Here is a 17356-nt window from a genome sequence, read left to right on the forward strand (position 1 = left end):
CTTTTTGAATCTCCCCATACACTGATTTTCATTGGCTCTTCCGAGATCCACTGGGGAGGGCTGATTGGCCAGGGTTATCTGATGGGTCCTGCTGCCAGGAGCCAAGGAGGCCAGGAGGCCAGGGGAGGCAAGCAGGACTCCCACAGGCTCGCTGGTGCCCTCACAGCCTCAGCGACATCTAGTGGATCTTCCTGCCCCTTGCCCTGTGAGGGCAATGGGGGCTGAAAGAGAGGGGCAGGGAGATGTGCTCTCTGTTTTGGAGACATGTGGAGGTCTGTCCAGTCAGACCACTCAAAAATAAAGACATCTGGGTGGGGCGTGGTGACTCATGCCTGTAATCCCAGCACTTTGGGAGGCCAAGGCGGGCAGATCACTTGAGGTCAGGAGTTCAAGACCATCCTAACCAACATGGAGAAACCCTGTCTCTACTAAAAATACAAAAATTAACTGGGCATGGTGTCAGGTGCCAGCAATCCCAGCTACTGCAGAGGCTGAGGCAGGAGAATGACTTGAACCCAGGAGGCAGAGGTTGCAGTAAGCTGAGATCACTCCACTGCACGCCAGCCTCGGTGACAGAGCAAGACTCTGTCTCAAAGAAAACTAAAAATAAAAATAAAAAAATAAAGGCATCTGACCAGTGGGCACGCATCTCTCTCTCTCTCTCTGTCTCTCTGTCTCCAAACCCCATGTGTACATACATCTAGTTGTAAAGAAGGAGAGACTGTAGTATTTCTTCCAACCCAGTGAACACCCTTCTTCCAAACCCAGTGAGTATTGGTTATAACTGGTTGGTAACAGAAAAAGGATTACAGGACAAATCAGAGACAAAGTTTACTTCTCCCTTCTCAGGCTCCAGCTCAAGGCCAAATTCAATAATCAGTCTATAAGGGAGAACTGCAGGCTTCACATCTATCCAACTCACTGTCATAGTTACTGGATGTCACTGTGATCATTACACAGCAAAATATACGATGTTCCCTGAACTAACCAGACTAATGATAACAGGCCCCTGACTGAAGCGAGGGGCAAGTTTGTGTTTAAAACCAGACCTGGGCACTCTCTTAATGAGCGAAAGGCCCAGTTGTAGGTCATGGTCATGTGCACAGCCAATAACAGGAGAGGGAGAGCCCAGGCTGCGTGGGACGAAGCACTGTAGACAGCAGCACATTCCAGCTCAGCCTCCACGTAGACTCCTCCACTGAATTCTCCACCAACAGGCTTTGATGATTCCGCAGCGAAGCATATTCACCCACTTAGAAGCCCCTCATCTATCAGGACCTGGCCCTGCTTCTGTGGCGTCTCCAGCTCCTGGCTCGATGCCTGGCAGGAACTCAGTGCTCCCCCAAGGCTAGCTAAACGAATGAACCTCCATGCCACGTGGCAAAAAGGGGCACCTCTCCTGTTACGCCCAGCTCCACACCAGGTATGTCTTCAATTCACTTTCTAGAGTTACTCACCTAAAGTATTAAAAATGAGCATTCTCTCCTCTGGTTTAAAACAGCCGGTGGCTCGTGTGGCACAGAGAACAAAGCCCAGGTCCTCATGAGGGCTCCGGGTCTCACGTGGGCTGCCTCCACCTCCCCTGCCTCTCATCTGGCTGCTCAGCCCTTGTTACAAAATGCCCCGCATGGCCAGGCACGGTGGATCACGCCTGTAATCCCAGCACTTTGGGAGGCCGAGGCGGGCACATTACCTGAGGTTGGGAGTTCGAGACCAGCCTGACCACCATGAAGAAACTCTGTCTCTACTAAAAATACAAAATTATCCAGGTGTGGTGGTGCATGCCTGTAATCCCAGCTACTCGAGAGGCTGAAGAAGGACACTCGCTTGAACTTGGGAGGCGGAGGTTGTGGTGAGCTGACATTTGCACCATTGCACTCGAGCCTGGGCAACAAGAGTGAAATTCCGTTTCAAAAAAAAAAAGAATTGTTTTTCTCATTTTCTTTGTTCTCATTTATTTGTCCCCAGTCCTGTCACTTAAAATTATCCACCAGACATTAGCTTATCTGATATGCATGGTTGAGGTCAGAGTATCCAGAGATATTGATTCATTCCATTGTCCAAGTTGCTTTTCAAATAGTCCCAGTCCATTATTAACTATTGATAACCTTTGTTCTTACCTCATTTGTGTGAGCTGTAGGAAATCATGGCCAATAATTATTTCCAAATTGAATAAAAACAAAGACCCATTTTGTATATGTATATACAATCTATAAATAGAACTGCATGGATTGCATATGCAGATTATATTTCTGTCTGACAAGCTCATGGTCTTCTTAGAATCTTTGTTCAGAAAAGCCCACCCCATATCGACCAACCGCACCTCCACTCCTCTGACCACAACCCTTGTTTCTCAGAGATCTGCAAACAGATGCCACGATTCGAAACTGTGCTTCCTCGGCTGGATTTATGTGATGCGAAAATGAGCAAGAGGCAAGCCAGCTGCCGAGCAGTGATCATTCTCCTTTGATTGGTGTTTCTGGATTCAAGGTCAAATGGTAAGTTGACTGTTTTTTATCCCAACTGGTGGGTTGCTTTTGGCATCACATGCATAGGTGGTGCACCCTGAATTACTTCTCCTGTCTTTGCTCTTGCTTGATATGGTGTGAACTCCCAATACTCCCTCACAGAACTGGCTCTCTTCGGCATTCCTTATTTCAAAGAATGGTTATCTGTGACAGGGCTGGAATTTGTGAGCCCATCTAGAGAAGGAAATTCTAGGAAGTGGCTACCCACTGGCGATGATATTTCCTTGCCTCCTTCCCATTTCAGGTGTGGCCCACAGGCTATTCTTGCCAGTGAAATGTCGGTGGAGGTATCAGCATTGTTTCTGGGCAAAGACTGAAGGGCAGATGTGTCTTCTCCACACTCATCATCCTTCCACAGTCTGGACACAGACAACAGTGAGTCCCTGGAGAAGGCAAGGCTGCAGAAGAAAGGGTCCTGGGTACATGAGGGAAAGCTGCCCAGACCAGGAACACACATTTTATACTGTTATGTGAACCGGAAATAACTTCTGTTGTGTTTGAGCCATTTATATGTGGTCTATTTGTTACAGCAGCCAGCATTACTGTTACTAACAGCACAAATTGAGCAAGATAGAAACACAGAAGTCACTCCTGACACTTTTTTCCTCATCTCCTACATTTAACTCTTTGTCAAGTCCTGTTGCTTTACTTCTGAAGTAAAATTGAGGTATGATAAAGGAGAGTAATAGGATGTTGGTAAGTTAGGGGAGGTTCAGTTTTTACAGAATTTTGTAAGGAGTTCGAAATTTTATCCTTCTGCTTTGGGAGTTCATTGGAGAATATTAATTAATTGTGTTTTATATGGTTTCAGTTTTTATAAAACTTTTTCTGCCTGCTCTGACTACACTGTGGAACATGGAGGAAGGATAATTTGGTTAGAAGTTGAACTAGTTTAGTACTAGTGAAGATGGAGGAAAGTACATGAATTTAGGATTCATTTTGGAAGTAAACTAGGAGACAGAAAAGGCAATTGGAGGAAGGCAAATTAGATTTCTCCTTTGGACATGTTGAGTTTGAGGTTTCAGTAAGACATCCATGTGCATAGGTCCAGGAAACTGTTGTATAACAGGCTGCTACTCAGTGGAAGTTGGAAGGATAAAAGGTAGAGGTAACATTTTGGGAATTATTTTCATAAAGATGGTGATTAAAGCCATTACTTTGGATGAGATCACCTAGAGAGAAATTGTAGCGTAGATACTAAAAAAAGGCTGAGTATTCCAACATTTATCAACAGAGAAGATGGAGAACAGTCAGGAGGAAACAGGATGAGATGTCCTAGGAACCAAGGGAAGAGGATGCTTTAAGCTGGAAGCAGTCATCTGTGGAAAAAGAAGAGGGCGTCAGGAAGAGGGCAGAGAAATGGCCACTGAATTTAGCAAGAAGGAGGCCACTGGGGACCATAAGAAGGATGGTTTCATTGGAGTGGAGAGATGGAAGCCTGGTTGCAATGGGCCAAGAAGAGAATCTCAGCTGAGGAAGTGGGAATGGAAACATTGGTTTCAAGGGGAACAGAGGAGTACAGCAGTAACTGGAGATAATTATAGGACTTAGGAGGGTTGTTACACCAAAGATGAAAGGTATGAGAGAAGTTTTAATGCTGAAGGGAATGGCCAAGCATAAAGGAAACAATTGGTGGTATAGTAAAGAGGAAGGTAATCTCAAGACAAAGTCTTTGAGAAGAGAGAGGGAATGGAATCTGACGCAGCAGTGGAGGGGCTGGTCTGTGTTGGAGTGAGGCCATTACATATGCCTTAGGGGAAGGGAGATGTGGAGACCTCCATGGATCTGGATGGGCCTCCATAGGGAAAGAGACAGGGAAGTCTCTATGATTGATCCTATTTTTGCAATAAACAATGAAGAGAGGTCATTGGCCAAGAGTAAAAAGAAACTTAAGAATCAACCCATACAGGAAATTAATACCTAATATCTTAGACTATAAATATAATCACTAACTTTAATTTTTCAAAATAAAGCCTCACTCAATAATTTTTCTCTCTTTATGGTACAATTTTTTCCCCTAATTTGGGTCACATCCTTCTAAGGAGACTTTTCTAGGCAGCAAGCTTTTTTGGAGGGCAAGGATCTCCTATACTTTAGATTATTAAACAAACAAATGTAAACATAAGAAAAGAAGTGTTTTTTTTAATATTTTACATTTCTCTAAGTTAGAATGTCTTAATTTCCATTAATTTCCCTTAGTGTTTTTGTTTTCACTTAGTACTGCATTTGGGCATAACCATGGAATCTTACTCAGAAAGATTCAAATCCAGTATAAGTCACATTCAACTCTCCTTTTTTTAAGCAGCATAATATTGATCACATTCTAAGACTTTCATTCAACAATGTCTACCAAAGTAATTTGTCTACTAATTAATAGATTTGAGTTTTCTTTGTTATTTTAGCTTTTGTGTCATATTTGCCGAAATTCTTTTATCATTTTTAGATATTTCACGTCTTTCATTATTTAGTCATTATTAGCTTTTGTTTAATAGAATATGTTATTCACCGTGTACAAGCAAACATCACCACTCTCCAGTCTCCAAACAACTGTAGATGTAGATGTTTGTAAAGAATTGTTATGCAGAGCCAAAGCCATTCCACTACATAAAGTGATTTATTTAACTTTACAAAAATAATGATATTTTCATACCAAAACCTTACTAATTTCAACCAGTTCAGGAAATTCACTTCAAATATTGGAGAGATGAAATTTTATATCATAAATAAATGAAATTTTAATATATTTATGTCTACAAAGTCTATGTACAGGCTGTTTAAATTAGTAGACATGATTAAATTGTTATTCCTAGTCTACGTTTACATACATACAATTAAAAGCAACTCAACCCTTAAAAATCTTGATCTTTTATAGGTATTAATCTTTATTTAATAATCATTAAGAATCTTGTCCATATCTATTAACTTCACTAACAAACACTTTTTATTAACTGTAAATAGCAGGGTTATACTTGTAAGGAATCTAAAACACATATGTATATACATATATGCATTTAAATATTAAAAATACATATGTTTATATATTTTAAATAGCCATTTACATGGTAATTTTAAAAATTCTTTTCTTTTTCTGTAATTATCTGCAGTAAGCATATAATACTTTTTTTTTTTCTTTTGTTTTCTTTTTTCTGAGATGGAGTCTTGCTCTGTTGCCCAGGCTGGAGTGCAGTGGCGTGATCTCGGCTCACTGCAAGCTCCCCCTTTCGGGTTCACGCCATTCTCCTGCTTCCACCTCTGGAGTAGCTGGGACTACAGGCGCCCGCCACCATGCCTGGCTCATTTTTTGTATTTTTAGTAGAGATGGGTTTTCACCGTGTTAGCCAGGATGGTCTCGATCTCCTGACCTCGTGATCCACCCGCCTCGGCCTCCCAAAGTGCTGGGATTACAGGCGTGAGCCACTGCGCCTGACCAATACTTTTTTAACTGAAAACAAAAAACAAAAAAAACAAAACAACAACAACAAAAAAAGCAGCCTCAAAGAATGAAAGTGATTATTAAACACTTGCAAGTGGTAAAGGTTCATAGAATCCAAATATTAACAATGTTGGCCTGGAGCAAGACTGCATGCAACCAGCGACAGCACATGGAGTTTTCCAAATGTCAGGTTTAAAAACAAAGCAGTAATAACCTTACTAGACACAAATCTAGTCATAAAAGTAATAGTATATGTTCTTATAATTCGGAAAAGATGTGTTATTTTATAAAACAACTTTTTCCTCCTTTCCTTATTCCTTTTTACCTTCCCTTTTTCTCCTTCCCTCCCTTCTTTCCTCCTTCCTTCTTTCCTTTCTTTTTTCCTTCTTCCCTCCCTCCCTCCCACCTTCCTCTCTCCTTCCTTCCTTCCTTCTTCCCTTTCCTTCTTCCTTCCTTCCTTCCTTCTTTCCTTCCTCCCTTCCCTCCCTCCTTCCCTCCACCCTTCCCTCCCTCCTTCCCTCCTTCCTTCCTTCCTTCTTTCCTTCCTCCCTCCCCTACTTCCTTCCCTCCTTCCTTCTTTCCTTCCTTCCTTCTTTCCTTCCTCCCTCCTCTACCTCCTTCCTTCCTTCCTTCCTCATTCCCTTCCTTCCTTGCTCATTCCCTTCCTTCCTTCTTTCCTTTTTTCCTTCCTTCCTCATTCCCTTCCTTCCTTCTTTCCTTTTTTCCTTCCTTCCCCCCTCCTTCCCTCCTTCCCTCTTTCCTTCCTTCCTCCCTCCCTCCTTCATTCCTCACTCCCTACTTCCTCCCCTCCTCCCCTCCTTCCCTCCTCCCCTCTTTCCCTCCTCCCCTCTTTCCCTCCTCCCCTCTTTCCCTCCTCCCCTCCTCCCCTCCTCCCTCCTCCCCTCCTCCCTTCTTTCTTTCCTTCCTTCCTTCCCTACATGAGACTGGTGGCAACGCCAGTCATCTTGGAACAGTGAACTCCTGGAGAGGAGCTTAAAGTCATGTAAGACCCTTCTGTGTCACAAAGTGCTTTGATCAGTACTGCTCCAAGGATGCAGTGGAAAGGAGGAAGCTCTCCATTTAGCTTTACCAGCATAAAAACATTTCACACTTTTCCCAGCCTCCTATGAACTCATGTCCTGAGATCCCTTCTCCCTTTTCTACCACTTGCCTTCTGCAGGGACCTGTCCTAGGACCCATGGTACCAAAGCCACTTGAATGACAGGGGTTATGCACTTGGCCTTTAAGTTCATGTTGAGCAATGTTTTTCACACTCTAGGTCTCAAACCGATAGTCAGTCACGAAATTAACTTGGTGGGACCCAAGCTGGACTTTTTATAATGAAATAATAGGTAATGGCTTCAAAAAGTCAGATTAGGGCAAAGCAAGGTGAAAGAATGGAAATAATGGGAAGATGAGGTGGAAGGAACATCTGGGAAGGGGTCCTCTGGCAGGTGCCAGAGGATGCACACATGGGGAGGAAAAGGAACCCACGGAACAGAGGAAGCCTGGAATAGGAGAGGCGCCTAAGAAAGAGAACACTTACACTGCCTAAAGGTCAGATCCTTTCCCTTAGGATCAGGAGTTCTAAGAGGCACTGAAGGAGCCCAGTCCCTGGGTTGCAAAAAGTAAAGAGACTATTGCCAAGAGTGGTGAAGTAACATGACCAAAGTCACATGGTAGATCGGAGTCCAGGTAAATAAATTAATAGCCAAGACGTCCTTCGCTCCTGGGTTGCAGAAGGAAGGAATGCAGGTGCTTACAGCCCTGTTCTTGCTGGACAGGTCTTGAGAGGTAGGGCTCTGTCTGGGAACCTTAACCCTCTCTTTATGGGCCGGGCAATCACAGAGCAGGGTCTTGTGTTAGGAGGACCCCTCTGCATACTTTCAACTAGGTTTTGAACTCATCAGGACAAGAAGCCTTCTTGGTTTTTACATAGCAGGAGACTACTCATGGTGATGGGGCCAAAACCCTGGAGGTGCAAGGCTCCATCGCCCAGAGTCCCAGTGCAGTGCAGGCCTGCGGCCGTGGTTGCAGGACTCACTGGTCCTGCGTGGGAGATTCAGGATCTGGGCCATCACTACATCTCTTTCCCCAGAGGTGGGTAACGCTGTTCCCAGCGTGGAAGGCCAGGGGCATAAGTATGTGCTAGAGGCTGAGGTGAGGAGCGGGTGAGAGCCTCCCTCCGTGAGAACAGCTGCACTTCCTGGGAGCCTCACATTGCTGGAACTCGATTCAGGTGCAAGTCACTTCAGAGACACTCTCAGTGCATTGCACAGTGGGAGCCGCACTCACTCGCTGCAGACTGCAAAGAGGAGCTCTGAGGTTTGGGCTGAGAGTCACTGGTCGCCCTGAAGTTCGTGGCCTTATCTTCCTTCCCCCTCATCATCCTGCTCCTTACCCAGGTGTCCGGGGTTCATGTGCTGCCCAGACCTGAGTGCCACCACAGTTCGTGGAATCCAGCAAGTAAGAGGAACAAAGCACCCTGCAGGAGGAGCGGATGCTGCAGACCAGTGATGGGCCTCCCTGCAGAGGTGGGAGAAGGACCGTGGAACAGCCCAGAGCAGCACGGATGAGGGTTGAGGCCGTGCCCAGAGCAGCAGGGGTGAGGGCTGAGGCCATGCCTGGACATCTCTGGCTCTGCAAAATAGTTTGTTCAGAGGCAGAGAGAAAACTGTAGTCAGATCTGTAGAGAGAACAGGCTTCAGTCATTGCTACTTAAACCAACAAAGGAACTAACAAAAAACTACACCTCGAGTCTTAGGACAACATTGGAAACTGAGAGAAGAAGAGGGTGAACTTTAAACAGGTGTCGTTCTGGAGTCAAGTCAGGAACTGAGGAATATGTTTCCCAAAACCGGGAGGAACCTCTTATTTCAGCAAATGCTTGGGAGAGGAGGAGCAAGAACACTTTGAAAAGTAAGGCTGTTTTGCAGCCCCAGAATAATCTTCACAAAAATTATTACGAGGAAGCAAGGTGGATGGAAATGATGCCACAGGAAGTAGTTGGGCTCTTTCCCTGTTCACAGAGAGCCAGGGAGGGCTGCCATGCAGGACTTCACGCACCTGGGAAGGCTGAGTCTTGTGTTTTGTTTTGTTTCTTCTTAGAGAATGAGAAAGCGCCTCCCAAAGGAGACAGTCCATAAACAACACCCACAAAGGCAGCCTAAAATGTCTTGGGCTACCATTGGGTTGGAGAAACATGGAAAAAAGAGAAAGGGGATTTAAGGAATTGCAGAGTGCTCGATTTTGCTTGGGAGTTGCTTTTTCTCAATGTGGGTTCCAGTCACAGCAGCAGAGGCCACCAAAAAGAATCCACATCCAACCCAGCACGGGGGCTGGGATCCTTGAACGCACAGGCTGCGTGCGATAACACCAAGGCAAGCCTAGTGAAGGCTGGAGGTGTCCCCCCGCCAATTCCGTGTTGTATTGTCAGAGGAGGGGGCGCTCCAGATGCTGCTTTTCCAGAGGGAAGGCCGCCTGCCAAGACAGACCTCTTCCCAGAACATGGCGACTCCAGCGTCCCAGTCCGTGAATGAGATGTGTCTTTTCACTGAGAGTAAATCTCCAGGGTGGAGTCTCGTCAAGCGGTGTGTTTTCCATGGCGCCCTAGAACAGCTGAAACCGGAAGGCTGCTCTGTGGTGAATCTCCTCGGATTTCCCGTCCGCCATCTTCCTCCACCCACCACACGCTGTGCACTGCAGGACACGTCAGAAGTGGGCTGCCTCCTAGAAACCGGGCTTTTGCTTAGAAAGCAGTTGTTTGCTTTGTGGGTTGATCCCGTGGACACATTTTGGGTTTGGGGTTGTGTGTCCAAAATGACAATGAAGGTCTGGAGACAGTTGCTTCTCTATAGAAAGCTGTGTCTTGCTAATTCATTGAAATGTTGGGAAAAAAAAAAAATGGAGCACAAAAGTCAAACTTGGTTTAATCCAGTTTGAGAGGAATTGAAGGCGCCACATCAGTCCAGGGAAAAGGAACCGCACTGTGGACTTTGAAGAGCCTGACTTGACACACTCCCAAGGCCCCTGGCTGGGGCTGTGCCACACACAGGAGGAAAAGAGAGAGGATGCGAAGTTACCTTGGGTTTTGAGTACTCTGTGGGAGTACTTCTGTGGGAAGGTCTTGAGCTGGCAATGGGAGGGACTTAGACAAGAAATTGTACAAAGTTACAGCACAATTTTATATTGCTCGCCTTGTTAGCGGCTGTCCATTGGACTTGTACACCGTAGCTTAGGGGAAATAGGAGATACGATAGAAAATGGCTTCCTGGTTTTGGTATATTATAGCTGCAGGATAACAATTGAAGCAATGGCCTGATATGTTACAGAGGTGGCTGGGAGTGACATTAAGGCATTTATAGCAGGGTTTGAGGGATGTAACTGGCCGCCCCATTGGTTCCAGGTGGAAGCATCAGAAAGCAGATTGCTCCTCCCCAGGTGGTGCCAGGTCAGCACGCAGCTTCTCACCTGCTCCTCTGGCCTTGCACAAGGGCTTCCCAAGGGTGGGGACAGTCCCTATTCTGGCTTCTCACTTAGCTCAGAGCCAAATGCCTTAGACAAGCCTTTCATGGCCTATGGGTGCTCATCTCCCAAGCCCACCTTGACAAATCTCCCTTCACTGGCTTCTCTCCTACCACCCCAACTCATTGCTGTTCCACCAAACCCAAACTTCTTCTCCAAAGGGCTCCTTTGCCCTTCCTTCCTTCCTTCCTTCCTTCCTTCCTTCCTTCCTTCCTTCCTTCCTTCCTTCCTTCCTTCCTTCCTTCCTTCCTTCCTTCCTTCTGTCTACAATGCCCTCTCCTTAAGTGTCTATAAGGCTTGTTCCCACGTCAAACACCTGCCCCCATCACTTTCAACGTATTTTTTGAAACGGATGCATCTTGTTTATTTTCTCTTTTCTCCTCTAGAATGCGAGGCTCAGGGCTTTTACTCTAGTTTGTTCTTTGTTGTATCCCCAGTGCTTAGAATAGTGCCTGGCATAAACTAGATGCTCAATAAACACATGTGGCATGTATGGTGCAATGTGATGACATAGAGCAATCATATCTGGGGGTGGAGACATAGAGATGGGGCCGACCAGTGTTAAGCAGGACTCAAGAGAGCGCTGAGGCTTTAATGAATAGGACGCTGGTGACAAGGTAGACAAGATGGCCAGAAAACTCAGGCAGTCAGAAAACAGTGCCTGGGTCTGTTTACATTCCAACTCCCTCCCTGACGAACAGATGGGAATGTTGTGATGGCTCATCAGATAGTCAAACCGCATCTAAATAAATTGCTGACAAATCTGCTAAGTACAGTGCTTTCTGTTTGGAAGATTCACAAGGCAACTCGTATATATAGTGTCGTGCCAGTTTAAAAACAATACTGCCAGAATAAAAACTATATTTGAAAGTTTCTTTTAATAACATCTTGGGGGTGTTAAAAGCAAGAGATTTTTTTAAAGTCTAATTTAGTTCTACAAAGGGGATAAAGCTTTAGCTCCTAGTAAAATGAATGTACTTCCTCAATTTCTTCATTGCCACCCCACCCTCAATATACTATAAAATCCTATAACTAAACTGGAGTTAAAAATGCAAACAAAATTTCCAAAGTATGTGAATAAAATCTAATGTGTATTTAGAGTGTTGTACTTTGCAAAGCCAATGAGAAAGAATGTTGACTTTGGAATCAAGCCCACCTGGGTTTGAATCGCAGCTCAGCTTCATCACAGCTATTCGAAGCCATTGTTTCAGCATCTGAACAATGAGGATTCTGATATGCACCGTCAGAGATACGAGGGGACTGGTAAGCACTGGGACTGGTGTAGTGCATATTTAATAGAGTGCCCAGCACACGGCCCATGCTCCCAAGTGGCAGCTAACAATCTATAATTTTACAGGTACAAATAAAAAAAAACACCCCCCCGCCCCCCCACACACAAACAGCCTGACTAATCCTGATGCTACGAGAGAATTTCTAGGAATCACAATGCTGTTTTTAGTTTGGTGCAAAAGTAATTGCGGTTTTTGCCATTACTTTTGTACCAACCTAATAATACAATTCAAAAATTATCATAACTTTAAAAAGCCAAAACATCAACATGAGTAATCGACAAACTCTTCTCCAAAATAATGCTTTTTATTAATACTAGTAATAGAGAACATGAAAAACGATATATTGCATTGTTCTGTGAAGAGTTACCTAAAGGGCAGCATTCCTAAAATGGCAAGCAAAGACATTACAAAACTCCAAAGGAGTTTCTCAAAATTACAAAATTAGAAAACAAATTTTAAATAAAGAACTTCAGAGCCATAGAATTCCCCCAAATTATGTACTTATGTCATTCTATCGATGAAGAAATTGAAACTCAACTTCCATCTGGTCATACAGACAGGTCTTGAAAGGTGACTCCTCAGTGCTAATCCAGTAACTCCCATCCACACTGTCGCTGGGGCAGCCACTGAAACGGGGAAGGATAAGCCACCGAAAAGGGCAGCACACCCTCCAACATGGGGCTTTGCCCCAATTTCATTCCCTGACATCAGCATTTCTGCATTTCAGTCATTCAGTGGGTATGGATGGCCCACCAGGTTCCAAGAACTGCCCCCAGGCATCTCTGTGTCCAAGACCCTTAGCTGGCCTTCCAGGCCTACCTCCAAGAGGGACTGAAGCACCTGCAGACATGTACCAGAGGGGCACAGAGCCAACACCCAAAAGACCTGGGAGAGGGTGCTCATTTCTGTGGTGCTTTCGGGAGGAAGCTTTTGAGGGCCAGGAAGTGCGCATTTTCCTCTAGGAGATGACTGCCCTTCACCTTCTGTCCACTACCAGATCTTCAGGTGGATATGAAGAATCTATAGAGAGGGAAGTTTGAATATCTATCTATCTATCTGTCTATCTATCTATCTATCTATCTATCTATCTATCTATCTATCTATCATCATCTGTCTCTAACCTATCATCTATCTATCTACCTCTCTCTCTCTCTATCATCTATCTATCCATCTATCATCTATCTACACACACACACACACACGCAAATATATTTACATATATATACACACACACACACAGGCATTCAGTTGACCTCACTGATTATGGTTCACATTTGTGAAGGCATCTACTCACAAAACGTATCAGTAACTCCCACATTAACACCTGCAGTGTTGTGCTTGTTTCTGAGTGTATGCAGAGAGGGAAAGAGTCCAAGTCTCGATGGGAGCGTTCCCAGCTGAGGGTGGACAAGGCAATGCTCCACCTTCTTGTTTCAGCCCATTCTGTAAATGTGTCCTTTCTGCAGTCTACACAGTGCTACAGTTTTTGCATTTTCATGCCTTTCGTGGTTGATTTTTCAGCCTACAATGGCCCCAAGCACAGTGCTGAAGTGCTGTCTAGTGTTGCAAGTCGTGAGACTGCTGTGATGTGCCTTATGGAGAAAACAGATGTTAGAGGAATTGTGTTCAGGCTTGAGTGTTAGGGCTGTTGGTGGTGAGTTTGATGTTATTGAACCAACAACATAAATTAAATAACATGCCTTTAGATAGAAATACACAAAAAGTAAGGCTATGTATTACTCAGTGGATAAATGTGACCAGAGGGTCACAGAAAGCGAACCCTGTATGACCAGTACAAGCAACTGTTTAGTATTGGCTAATGCAGTGTACATGACAACTTTATAAAACAACTACCTCAGATAACAAGAATCACCTGTATAAATATGTACACATACATATATGGGTTGAACATCTCTAATTTGAAAGTTCAAAATGCTCTAAAATCTGAAACATTTTGAGTGCTGTTACAAAGCTGCAAGTAGAGATTTCCACACCTGACCTCATGTGATGGGTGTGCAAGATTATCTAAAATATTACATAAAACTACCTCAGGCTATGTGCAGGAAATATACATGAAACATAAATAAGTGTTATGTTTAGACTTGGATCCCATCCCCAAGACATTTCATTATGTATATGCAAGTACTCTAAAATTTGAAAAATTCCAAAATCCTAGACACTTCTGGTCCGAAGCATGTTGAATAAGGACACTCAACTTGTACACACACACACGCACACACACAGAGTCATCCCTCAGTGTTCATGGGAGTTCCAGGACCTCCTACAGATACTCAGATATTCAAGTCCCTGATATAAAATGGTGTACTGTTTGCATATAGCCTACACACATCCTCCTGTGTACTGTGAATCATCTCTAGATTACTTACAATATCTAACACAATGTAAATGCCATGTAAATAAATGTTACACTATATTTTAAAGTTTGTTTTATTTTTATTGTTGTATTGTTATTATTATTATTATTATTTTAATATTCTCAGTCCGAGGTTGCTTGAACCCACGGATGCAGGACTGACGTTTACGGACTTGACTTCACACACACATCTATGTATGTATGAACATGGAAACACACATGGGGGGACATGGCATGTGCCTTGGGTCACGGTTTCATAAAAGGAGACTCTCATGATTCAGTGGCCTGTGGGGTGAAACCAGGAGTTCTCAGGAGATGGGCAGTGATGGCTAAAAGAATTACAGCAAAGACATGTGCATAAACCAATCATCAGTGCCACAAAGTCAAGGTCACACATGTGGGAGACAAGCCATCCAGTAAATCTATGGTTCTTGCAGTTTGATTGCAAAAAGATTTTATCTTTTTCTCCTAACAACTCTGACTTCATGCGGCCTGCACAAGTTCCAGGGCATAAGGATTTCTTGAATGCAGCTAAAGGGTAATGTTTTTCCAAAAAATTCAATATTCTAAATATCTTAAGTGTCACAAATTATTTGTCTCCAAATAGTTTATCTTAACAAACTTTAAATACTAATATTTTAATCAAAACAGCCACCCCTACATATACACCTCCTTTGGCTTGCAGTACGGTAAAAAGGGAACATTTCCAACTGTCAACATTTTGAAGCTGTGTTATCATACAGCTTTGCAGTTCCCATAGCAACACGTTCCATTGCCTAGGTGATGGTGATCTTATGATGTCACCAATGAGCTAAGCTAACTTAGAAGACACACGGACATTTCCTCTTGGGCACACCCACAACTTAAAGTTGCCCTCCAAGACTTACAGGGTTCATGTACCAAAGTGTAGCTTCATTGGGAGTTACGAGCACATTTCTTAAACATAATTCCAGGGGTTCACCTGTGATGACATAATTCCTCTTCACAAGGTTTATGGATACCCACCAAGTTGTCCCTCACATTATCCCATGGAGACTTTTCCCAGCCACAGAACAGATGCCCAAACAAAGACACAACCACTTGGGGGAACCATACAACAGCTGTATGAAGATGTCAAGGGGAGGGAAAAATAAGAATGTCCAGGGATGTTGTCACCAACTCAGACAGAACGGGTCACTCTAGAAAAAGTGGATGAGCTACGTGAACCATCCTTGGGCAGTTCTTCCTTTCCGAAACCAAGTGATTGCCAAAATGCAGGAAGATTTGCCCGTTTCAGTTTCCTTCTGTCTATATTTCAGTGAGTTTGTCATCTCATAAATGAAGGTGTCATACATGGGCAAAGATGTGCGGAAGAGATAGTCACAGAAGTGTGGGGTATCTTAAAGTATGTTTAAGACCAGGAACTTAAAATTGGAAAGGGGATTCTGGTCCCATATTCTCTCCCAATTACTCTCACAACTGGTCTGTTTGAATGGCAGATATGGTACAGGATGTTCCTAGAGCAAAAGTGAAATTTAGAAGATGGGATGCTATTCTGCTGGTGTCAAGACACAGAAACACTGTCCCATGCACATTTCACTTCCAAAATCATCAAATAGCATTTAGGCACTTTGTAATTAACCCAAAGGGGGCTTCCAACAAATAGCATGCATGGAGCTCTAACTTGCAAACGTGCAATTAGAGTGTGTTCAAAACCAATTTTCTTTCATGAATGGAAAATGCGTCATCAAACTGCTTGTGTACAACTAGAAGTATGATAATCTGGCTCATTGGCCCTGTCCAAATATGAGATCAGACAAGTTCAAGGCTGATGCTGGGGAACAAGGCAACTGAAGGCTGTGACAGCGCCCCCTTCCTCAAATTGTAACTATTTTTAAAACATTGAACAGAAGTAATTTGAACTTAAGACCAAAAATTAAAATAAAATATTAAAACCTGATACAGACCACATACTCCACACAAATGCTACAATGAACAGTTACAGATCACGGAGGGCCACAGTGTGTGTGGAGGGGGTGGCTGTTACACTTGCTGTCACATGCCACAATGCAGTCCATGGTCTCTGCACCAGAGAAGCAGTAACACAACCAGACAGGGGAAGGGGTAGGTTCCTCCTCTCCTGGGAGTGGAGCTGGGTCTCTCCATTACTGTCTTCCTTGCTCTCTGTTTCCAGTGACCAGATGAGCTGGTAAAGACCCAGTGGACTCTGTGAGCACCCCTGGGCATTGCACACAAAATCAGAACCACACAATGCTGTGTCATTTGACCTTGATCCAGGTTCCTATGCTTTTTCTTTCCAAAGAGCCAAGAGAATGGCTACAAAATCATGGCCATGTATGTGCACACCTCAAGGCTTCTTTACTTTGCTGCTTTTTCTGACACATCACTCAGGATATTTCAACTCCGGGCTTCAAATGTAGGACCAACTTTGGCATTTTTAATGATTATCGCTTTTACTTCCTTTTGGTTATGCTTCTGAGACAACCAAAGTCTGAGTCTAAAGTGTTATGAATCCACCAGAAAAGAAACTTTGATATGGAGGCATTCCTCAAAATACTAACTTCAACCATGTCATTAGGTCTAGATACTGCACTTTAAATTTAGATGTAAGCAACAGCAATCAATGAGTAATTGCGTTGGCACAAGGTGGCCGTGTTAACATTGCTATGGGAACATTAATTTCAGAGTGTGTAATGATTCCATTTTAAATATTCTTTTAAAATGTTGTCAGCAATTGTCAGAACTGATGCCAGTTCCTAATTTGCAATCTGTTGATCCAAACATATTTCTGCAAAACCTGCCAGTACCAAAAGGTAAAATGTCTGTCAGCATCATGAAACTTCATGACCTGATTCCAAGTTCGATGCCACATGTTCTTCTCTGCTATAACTGGGTCAATAAGAACTCAGATTCAGGACCGGACCATCCTAGAACAGTTCTTCCTTTCCCAAACCAAGTGATTCCCAAAATGCAGGAAGATTTGCCCATTTCAGTTTTCTTCTGCCAATATTTCAGTGAGTTTGTCATATCATAAATGAAGGTCATTTATGAGATGGCAATAAGGTCAGCCGTTATGGCTGCTGTGTCTTATGGCACAACACAGCATGACAAATGACAAGACCTAATGACAAAGGAGCAAAGAAAATGGCACCGCTCCTCTCCTTTGCCGTCTTCTCCCGCTTGGAGCCAGCTCCACACGCATACT

At 43.8% G+C, this 17356-nt stretch overlaps 1 protein-coding gene across 3 annotated transcripts in view; it reads right to left on the reverse strand.

Moving 5' to 3' along the window:
• PDE10A (phosphodiesterase 10A) overlaps positions 1–17356 on the reverse strand; it is a 665278-nt gene that overhangs the window by 575862 nt on the left and 72060 nt on the right. The window lies entirely within an intron of this gene.

This window comes from Papio anubis, chromosome 6 (assembly GCF_008728515.1).
Source record: "Papio anubis isolate 15944 chromosome 6, Panubis1.0, whole genome shotgun sequence".
NCBI classification, from domain to species: domain Eukaryota; kingdom Metazoa; phylum Chordata; class Mammalia; order Primates; family Cercopithecidae; genus Papio; species Papio anubis.